The sequence below is a fragment of the Eumetopias jubatus genome, unplaced genomic scaffold (genome assembly GCF_037043125.1).
Source record: "Eumetopias jubatus isolate StellerSeaLion01/CBP00866 unplaced genomic scaffold, mEumJub1_p1.0 scaffold_8, whole genome shotgun sequence".
NCBI classification, from domain to species: domain Eukaryota; kingdom Metazoa; phylum Chordata; class Mammalia; order Carnivora; family Otariidae; genus Eumetopias; species Eumetopias jubatus.
The window spans coordinates 122,754,037-122,764,018 of NW_028274814.1; positions in this window are offsets into that span (position 1 = coordinate 122,754,037).

The window sequence follows — 9,982 nt, forward strand, 5'->3', positions numbered from 1 at the left end:
CTTTTACATTTCATTTCTGAGCTACTTTTTCTTTCTGCTCTATACCAGTGGGTCTTAGTCAGGGATATGTATCAGAATTTCTTGTACAACCTATTTAAAACTTGGAAGTAGGAGCACGTGGCTGACTTAGACGGTGAAGCATGTGACTCTTGTTGGGTATAGAGATTCCCTAAAAATAAAATCACAAAAAAACCCACAAAAAATTAAAAAAAACTTGGAAGCATAGTAGCCATAATTTGAAAAATCCCCTCAGGTGACTTTGATGGACACCCCTGTAGCAAATAGTATTTTCGAAAGATGGCCCCAAAATATTTCCCATCCCACATACCCTTCTGCAATGTGACCATGCCATTTTCCCCAACCAGAGGTGGAATCTATTTCTCAAAGTCTTGAATGTGCTTAGGCCCTGTAACCAACAAAATGTAACAGAAGGGACACTGTGCCAGTTCTAGGCATGGCCCTTTACTGATCTGGTAACTTGAACTCCTGCCTCTTGTAAGGAATGTGATCAGATATCCTGAGACCACCATGGCATGAAAAACTCAAGCCATAGGGAGCACTTCAAATGATAAGACCTCATGTGTGGAGCATGGAGGTACCATGTATGAATAAAGAACCATCCTGAAAGTGGATCCTCTAGGCCCAGTCACTATAGTTAAGACCACGTAGAACAAAACTGCCTAGCCTATCTAGTCCTTCCTCAAATCCTGACCTGTGAAATCATGAGCAAGATAAGTGGTTGTGTTAAGCTTTGTGAGGTAGTTTATTTCATACTCAATGATAGGTAAGCCATACCAATTTCACCCTCCCCATACACACACAACCCACTAAGAACCATTGCTCTGTCTACCTGGCTAGTGCCATGAGCTGATAGTTCAGAAATCATCTCCCCTCTTCCTGGGTATTTATATAGATATCTTGCTGGCCCCTCAAATGCAACACATACTAAACTAAACACATAATTTTCCTTTTTAAAACTCCTGTTCTCTTTCTGCAATGAATTGTTCACACTACATTCCACATCACTTTGGAGTATTTTTTCACTCCTCTCTGTCACCTGGGGCAGCCAATAAGTCACAGTATTTTTGTCTTCTTCTTCCTATCCACTCATCATCCTAGTTAGGTCTTTATCATCTCTCAGCTGCAGTGTGGTAGTAGTCTCCCACATGATCTCCTTGCCTTTCATTTCTTCAGTTCATCTTCCACATGATGGTCAGAATGATCTCCCCAAAACATGAGTGGCACACATTATTTCTGTTCTTCAAAAACAACAGTAACTCCAGAATGTTTACCAAAAAAACTTCACACTTCTCAATGTGGTAATCAATACCCTTCACTACTGAGCAACAAAGTAACTTCACCTTTTATCCATTACTTTCCTGTCTCAGCATAACTCTCAGCAACCTGGTCTACCAGCTGCCTTTCTAGAACTCTAGGCTTCTGGATGGGCTTCTTTCCTCAGACTGGAACACCTTTCCTCTCCTTTTTTCATATGTAGAAATTCTTTGTATATCTCAAAGCCCAGTTCAATTTTCATGTTCTCCTGGATGCATTTTTGGGTTGCTCTTTTCCCCGGGGCTCTCATATACAGATGTGCAGATTGTATACAATACAACTCTAAGGAGAGCCATTCACAATGACCACCATGTGAACTGCACCTCCTAGAGTTGTGTAGTGCACAGCTTATAACAACACATAATGATTTCATTCTCTGCACTCCTTCAACATAGTTCTTTGTTTTATTCTCTTAAAAAAATTTCTAAAATACCTGCTATATGCAGACACTGAATAAAGGCCACAAAGATGTGTTATGAGGTCTTGGTCTTGAGAGGCTTAAAGTTAGGGCAGACAGGCATATAATCAAATATATGCTAAAAACACTTTCACCTCTATTTAATTCTTAATTTAGTCTTCTCCATTTTAGAGTTGGTTGAGAGCTCTATTTTGGTGCAAAATTTTTATGGACAGAAGTCATGTCTTATTTATCACAGCCCACAATTAACATTTGGCTGTGCACTATATAGTGTCTCAGATAATGGTTATTAGAATATGTCAGATGTACCAATTGTAACAAGAGCAACCATTTATTGGTCCTGTACCTGGAACACTGCTAACCCCATAAGCCTGGATAGGAAGTATACATTTAGAGCTGGGACAGAAACTGCTGTGTGTTCCCTGTACCCCATTTCCTTTTCTTATTGAGTACTAAGCCAGACTGCTTTTCCTAGCCTTCCTTGCAGTTAGGTGTGGCCATATGGCTGAATTCTGGCCGATGGAATGTGGGTAGGAAATGAAATGTATCAAGGACTGGCCTATAAGAACTTTCTGCTTAAACTTCCACGTTCCTCTTTCATCCTGAAGCTTAATGGAGGGGACTCTGAAGATCTAGAGCAGGTGGCACTACAAGAAAGAAGGAGCTTGGACCCTTGAGATATTTTTTGGGGGATCATTGGCTGACCAAGAATACTTACATTATTGCATAAATGAGAAAGAAGGCTTTATTGTGTAAAGCTTAAAGTTTGGGACTGCTTGTTACAGTTGTCAGTTTAACTTGCTTAATACAAGAGCTAAGTTTAATGTAACATTTTTAGATTGCTCATGACTATCTACTTTTCAAAAGAGTATCCAGTAAAGAAGTTCCAAAACTGCATTTATCACCCCCATTTATGTATGAACTCTCTCATCTCCATGATCAGAAATAATGGCTTTGTTCAATCTCTGATTTTTGTAATCTTCAAAATATATGCAACTGGTAAAAATACCAAAGAACTTCTCTTAAAATATACTTCCAGGAAGTGGCTGGGTGATAGACATTGGGGAGGGTATGTGCTATGGTGAGGGCTGTGAATTGTCTAAGACTGTTGAATCACAGAAGTGTACCTCTGAAACAAATAATACATTATATGTTAAAAAAAAGATGGTAGAAAGGGAGAAATGAAGGGGGGGAAATTGGAGGGGGAGACGAACCATGAGAGACTATGGACTCTGAGAAATAAACTGAGGGTTCTAGAGGGGCGGGGGTGGGGGATGGGTTAGCGTGGTGATGGGTATTAAAGAGGGCATGTACTGAATGGAACACTGGGTGTTGTTGTACGCAAGCAGTGAATCATGGAACACTACATCAAAAACTAATGATGTAATGTATTGTGATTAACATAACATAATAAAAAATATACACTTCCATAAGCCCAGAGAAAACTCTTTGGTGTAGAATTTGAAAGGGTCTAGAGATCCCTACCCCTGGTTAGGACAGTGTTGTACCCTCCACAGCACGCTGCTGTCTACTGAGGCTGTTGTGAGATGGGAATCCTGACATTCAGGCCCACTGAGTGTTGGGAAAGAAATAGAGGGGAATAAGCTTTGACTTCCTGATGCCTTAGAGTCAGTTTGGCACTTGTCATAACTCCATGATTTGTATTCATGTGACAACCTTACCACTTCCTGTTTTGATCCAAAAAAATAAAATAAATAATAAAGAAGAAGAAGAAGAAGAAGAAGAAGAAGAAGAAGAAGAAGAACAACTCTAAGAGAAAAATGAGGCCACAAAATTGAGGAAGACCCAATGCGTCCCTTTTTTCTTTCATTTACTCAAAATACATTTTCTAGCACCTATTATGTTCACAATGCTGTGTGTATGTATGGGGGAATGGTTCAACTAAATATAACAGATCTGCTCCCAGGGATATTTTTATTTATTTACTTATTTTAAAAGATTTTATTTATTTATTTGACAGAGAGCGACACAGCGAGAGAGGGAACACAAGCAGGGGGAGTGGGAGAGGGAGAAGCAGGCTTCCCACCGAGCAGGGAGCCCGATGCAGGGCTCGATCCCAGGACCCTGGGATTATGACCTGAGCTGAAGCAGACACTTAACAACTGAGCCACCCAGGCACCCCCCCAGAGACATTTTTAGACTATTAGTATTGACAAGGCAAGCAGCTATGTAAAAGACAGTATAGAGTAGAAACAGCATTGACTTTGATGAGACAGACCCAGTTTCAAATTCTGTCTCCATCAATGACTGTGGTTTGAACTTGGCACCACTTAAGCACTTAAATTCAGTTTCCTCATCTATAATTTTTGAGGATTGTTGAAAGAATTAGAGAATTCCCTAGCAGGGTGCCTGGCAAATAGTAGGTCATATCTCTTATTACATAGACAAGGCACATATACATGCCTAACCAGGTGAATATTTTAAGAAATAGCAAATAATTGGCACAAACAAGAAAAGCTGGATGAGTGTGGAAGGAGGAAATCACATTGGGTTGAATGGATAAAATAAGTCATTAGTTTTTCTTAATCAAGATTTTCTTTTAGAACATTTCTCACCTATAATCTAATGTGGATGTTAGATTTAAATGTAAAACTCCTATGCAGGAATTGCCAAAAAAGGTATAAATGGAGTGAGGAATTTTTTTATTTCAGAAGAAAAGTTCTTGTATTGGATAAAAAAATTCACAACAGTTACTTCTGACTCATACATATACCTATGTGTGTGTATGTGTGTGTGTGTGTGTGTGTGTGTGTGTAATAAGCATGCTACATACATGAGGGATAAGCCATAAAAATTGATCATATGTTCAGGAACAAAGAGTTATGACATAATATGTAAAATTATAGAGAGCCAATGTTACAAGAAGATCTTTCAATCCAAACCATTCAAATTACAATAGAAGTTAATAGACTCAAAGAGATTAAATGACTTGTTTAAGATCACACAAGTAGGAAATTGTTAAGCTAGGACTTGAATCTTAATCTCCTAGATTTCTGGCACAATGCTCTTACCACTAATTCCTTTATAGTCAAGGTTGAAGGAGTAATTCCATAATGCCACTGGACAGAGCTTCTTGGAGGTCTTAGTTCCAGGAAGTGAAAACTTCCCAGTAATAACTTCCCAGTACTATGGACAGAGGTCAGGCTTGAACAAAAGCTCTATTAAGGATTCCACAAAATAGTTAAAAATACTTAAAATAGCTCTCACTAATTGAACACACTGTGCCAAATGCTTTATATATATAATTTATTTATTCATTCACTTCATTATTCATTCATACCTATTATGTCAGGCATCTATGCAATGTGTTAGGATACAATAGTGAAAAGACATACATGGTTATTAACCTCATAGAAACTCTAGCCTTCCTCACAACAGAAATTCCATAAGATTTGTTTACTGCATTCATTTTACAGGTGATGGAACAGGCCCAGAGAATAACAATAATGGCATCCATATATTAACCCACACCAGGCACTCTTCTGAGCAGTCTCTGAGTAAATCTGCTCAACAGCTCTATGAGATTAAAAAAAAAAATGGAGGCACAAGCAGTTACAGGGACAGGTTCAAGGCCACATGGGTAGTAAGCAATAGATCAAGGACTGGAATCAAGGCTATCTGATACTAGTGTCCATAATTTTAACCTCTACATTATACTGACCATTGGATTCCTGCTTTTTTTTTTTTTTTTTTTTTTGCTAAAAGATAATGCACATGATGTCAAAACTCTGCTAGTGAGGGCTAGGATCCAGGAAGCATAAATTTGTCTGCAGACAAATTCTGTGTTCCTTGGCAGATGTATGGTGGTTATCATATGTCAGAGTACTGCACCTGTACACATGATTCCAGGTAAAGCAATAGCATAAGGCTGGTCTTTAGTAGGTTCTCAATAGAGTAGGCAAATGGTAAGCAGTAGAAATAAATAAGTCTAGAAAGAACCTAAAAATTATTAAGAAGTAGGAGCGGCTGGTAACAATATTGCTGGATCTACATTTAGACAAAACTATATTTTTCTGAGGCTAGGCTTGCTTTATTTAAACATAGAGACAGCAAGTATCTACATAAACCTTCACACTCCTGTTAGAAAGAGGGCAATTTCTGCAGAATTAAAAGCTAGCTATAAATTTTATTGTGTAATATAATTTATCCATCTTTTAAGCCATCCTGTTGCAAGATATAGATATACACCTTGAGACAAAAAGCAGACTTGAACAATTTTCAGTTTCACATAAATTCTATTAAAGAAGAATAAAACAGTGAAATTGCAAAATTTCTCCATTCTCTTCCACCATATGGCTTTCTTTGAGGTTTAATAATATTGTAAATAAAGTGGCTTGAAGATGAAATGCAAAACAGTGAACAACAATTTAAAAACATTTTGAAGAAGCAAGTATTATATCCCAGTGTTGCCAGGTTTTCATAGAAAACAGAGAGAGAATTCTCATTTGTTCTATCAAGAAAGCATAAATATTGGCTCTGTATTAAGCCAACCTTTTGCAGCTGTACACCAGCTCTCAACTATTAAAAAGATTCTTAAATTCCCAGAGAAACAAAAATCAATTTTGGCCATATAAGTCTCTATATAAATCTATTGTACTTTATTCCAAATATTTTCTCATCAAGGAGTTTGGAACAAAATTTTTTTGAAAGAAAGTCTCCAGTTCACCCATTACACTATTATAAATATTTGAATGACTTCCAGTAACTTTGCTTAGAAAATCTCAATGTTTGTGTAACGTGCCAATGACAGCTCAGCAACAATGTCAATACATTTCATTATTTGGCAAGACAACTACTCATAGCAATAGATTGGAATTCTGATTGCCATTTTCATATATTATATTTCACTTTTGTCACAGCACACAGGATGGTTACTCTTGCCCTCTTGGCAAGATATTCATATCTGAGCTTATATTAAAAATCTATTTTATCTGTTAAAGCTTAGAATGAGCTAAGTAATTACTGTTTTAATCCCAAATCAATATGTGTAGTCAGGTCTTGAAAGAATTCCAATCACTGTAGCCCTTGTTCATATTTTAGATGGATAATGCTAATGGGTTGTTTTCCTTGGGGCTCATTTTATATATTTTATTTGTAGGAATTAGTCACTGGTATAGTGACTATTGTTCACATAGCTCAAAGAAATGGACGTGATAATTAATTTTCTGGGTTTTGTAAGAATCTGCACTGGCACAAATAAAATATATGTATTTGCTGAAGTTTGGAGAAATAGAGTAGAATGGAGATGTGCTTCTCAAGCTTTAGCATGCTTTAGAACATCCTGGAGAACTGGCTAATAACAGATTTCCTAGGTCCCACAATCAGTGAATCTGATTCAGTAAGTCTGGGTGGGGTTTGAGATTTTGATTTCTAACAACTTCCGAGGTGATGCTGATGTTGTCATTTCAAGGACCATCCTTTGGGGAGCAGTGGAATAGAATGGAATGGCCCATAGTGAAGGCAAAAATCTTGCTTTGCCCTTTACATACTTATTGATTTGGGGTAATTTACTTAACCTATTTTTAAGTCTTAGTTTACTCATCTGCTCAATGGTGGGTTTATAAGGATTAGATAAGTCTGTATGGCACTTGACATAGTGCTGGACAGATACCTGGTATGTGTTCAATAAATGATAGCCATGGTTATTATCAATGATGCAGTCTCCTTTTCTGGGATCCACCTGGTTGAATATGCAGTGCTTCTACTTCATATCCTAGTGTATTTGGCAAATTATTTAAGTATGTCTAGATAAGGAGTTACCTGATCAGTGAGTTAGCAACTATTCAGAACTTGAATTGCTCAGGTGGGCCCTGAAACACTTAAGTATTTTGCCCATTGGCCTTCCAACTACTTACTATACTGAAAATTCCCTTCTCAGTCCTTTGGATTATTTTTCATTTAAATTACTTTACAGTCCACAGCTCCACAGTTGTGTCTTCTTGTGAATGATCTTTTTAAGAACAACATCCGTTTATTTTCGAAATAAAATTCAAGTCTTTGGAGACTAATATCCTTTCTCTCCATATTTTGCTATTAAGAGGCCTGGTGTTCTGCCAAGACAACATATTAATAAATTTAAACTTGAGATTTTCATTGTCATGTGAACGTTGAAATTGGCTCTCAATTACACGAAGCAGCCAATTGAACAGGATACGTGTATTGGATTTACAACAAACATGTTTATGAAAAAATTACTTTAAAATCCCTGATTGTGTGGTTTGCTTTTAATATGTTAAAAAGTCATGATCTACCGGTCACAAGAATCTCAGCTAGTTCAGGCTAAGTTAATTTTGAGAAATTCATGACTTTAGTCAAATGTTAATAAATTTATTTGTCTTGCATTCAATCATTTATTCAGCTGTTAATTTAGCTGTAAGTCCCATTTCTGTGTCTAGAAGCTGGGAAACACACTTATTCTACCAGAGTTTACAGTCTAGTGAGAAAGGTAAAAGCACAGTATTAGAGCCTCATTTTAAGAGGCTGACAAATCTCCAGTCTTGACCATATAACAAGCTATAGAAAGTAAGCTCATTGTTTGTGTTCATCCTCAATTACTCAGAATCTGTTAACCATCACCCAAGGCTTTAGACACATCCATAGCACTAGATGATGTCTTCTAGAAGTAAGATCCTCTAGAACTTCCAGCCAAGGAAGAACCTACATTTCCTGTAATTTCATTTGTAAAATGAACTTAGAGAAAGAAAATCAAGACAACTTTGTAGTTTGCAAGTAGCTGTTACATAAACTCTCTAGCAAAATGACACAAAGAGAGTATCAATCTATACATCAAACTTGATTTTTTTTTTGGCTTTTCAAAGAGGGATTTACGTTCATATGACCTATTACAGACTGAATGTTTATGTCCTCACCCCCAACCCCCCCTACTCTTGCTGAATTCATATGTTTAAGGGCTAACACCCAGTGTGATGGTACTTGGAGATGGGGCCTTTGGGAGGTAATTAGGGTTAGAGGAAGTCATGAGGGTGGAGCCTTCACAATGGGATTAGTGTCATATAAGAAGAGATACCAGAGAGCTTGCTTTTTCCACTCCCCTATGTGAGGACACTGCAAAAAAGGTGGTTGTCTGAAGCCAGGAACCAGGTACTCACAAGAAACCAGGGTACTCAGCCATTACCTTGATCTTGGACTTCCCAGCCTTCAGAACTGTGAAAATAAGTGTCCTTCATTTAAGCCACCCAATCTATGATATTTTGTTATGGCAGCCCAAGATAGGACTTTAGAAAGATGATAGAGATTTGTACAAAACTGTGGAAATGCCTCAAACTTATCTCATTTTCCCCAGGCCAGGGCCTTCAGTTCATCTGTCAGGCCAGCTCTTTACCACTGGCTACACAGAGTTTGCTCTTTCTTGCCTAGAGTTATCACTCCTCTTTGTGCTGTTTTCTTTACCAAAATGCCCTTCCCAAATCTTCCACTTCTGGCTCAGAGGCTCTAAAAATCTTTCCTGATTAGCCCTAGTCCTTTCCCAGACAATCCTTCATTGCAAAGTTTGTTTCACTATACACTTATTTACATCTCACTCTATTGTGTCCTGATGTTGGTTCAAGGATGTAGGTCTTGTCCCCTAAACTAGACTCTGAGCATCTCCAAGACAAGATTAGGGTCTGGACTTTTCAAATCTTATGTGTCCTCCATTGGCCCTTTTAGAGTATTGTGCAAATAAAATGGGAATGAAACTTACTGAATGAAAATTGAACTAAATGCAGAGAGCCAACGAATGTTCTGAGGCAAATGAATCAAGAAATGCAAGGAAGTACAATAAAACCCTGGCTCCAGAGCCTGTGGGTGGGGGTGGTAGAGAGTTGTTCTGGATAAGTGAGTTTAATAGAGGGCTGAGGATTCATTCTTTTAAACACCAAGAGTTTTAATTATCTTGGATGGAAACATTTCCAATATATTAATCTTCCCTGCCTTCTAAAAAATAGTGCTCTATAAACATAAACCAGCTTGATGACTTGTCATTAAAAGTAGTAGTGTGCTATAACACTGAAAAGTCCTCAGGCCCTTCAGAGGTATGCAGAACTGTTTGTCCCTAGTTTAAATCGCTGCAGATTGCTGTGCTTTTTTTTTTTATTGTTGTTTTGTTTTTTAGTTTTTCTGGGTCCTCCCTTGCTGTTGGAGTCCATTTCACTGAAGCCCATGTGACTGACTGTACCATTTCTATTCCCTGCTCCTAATTTGCTGCTT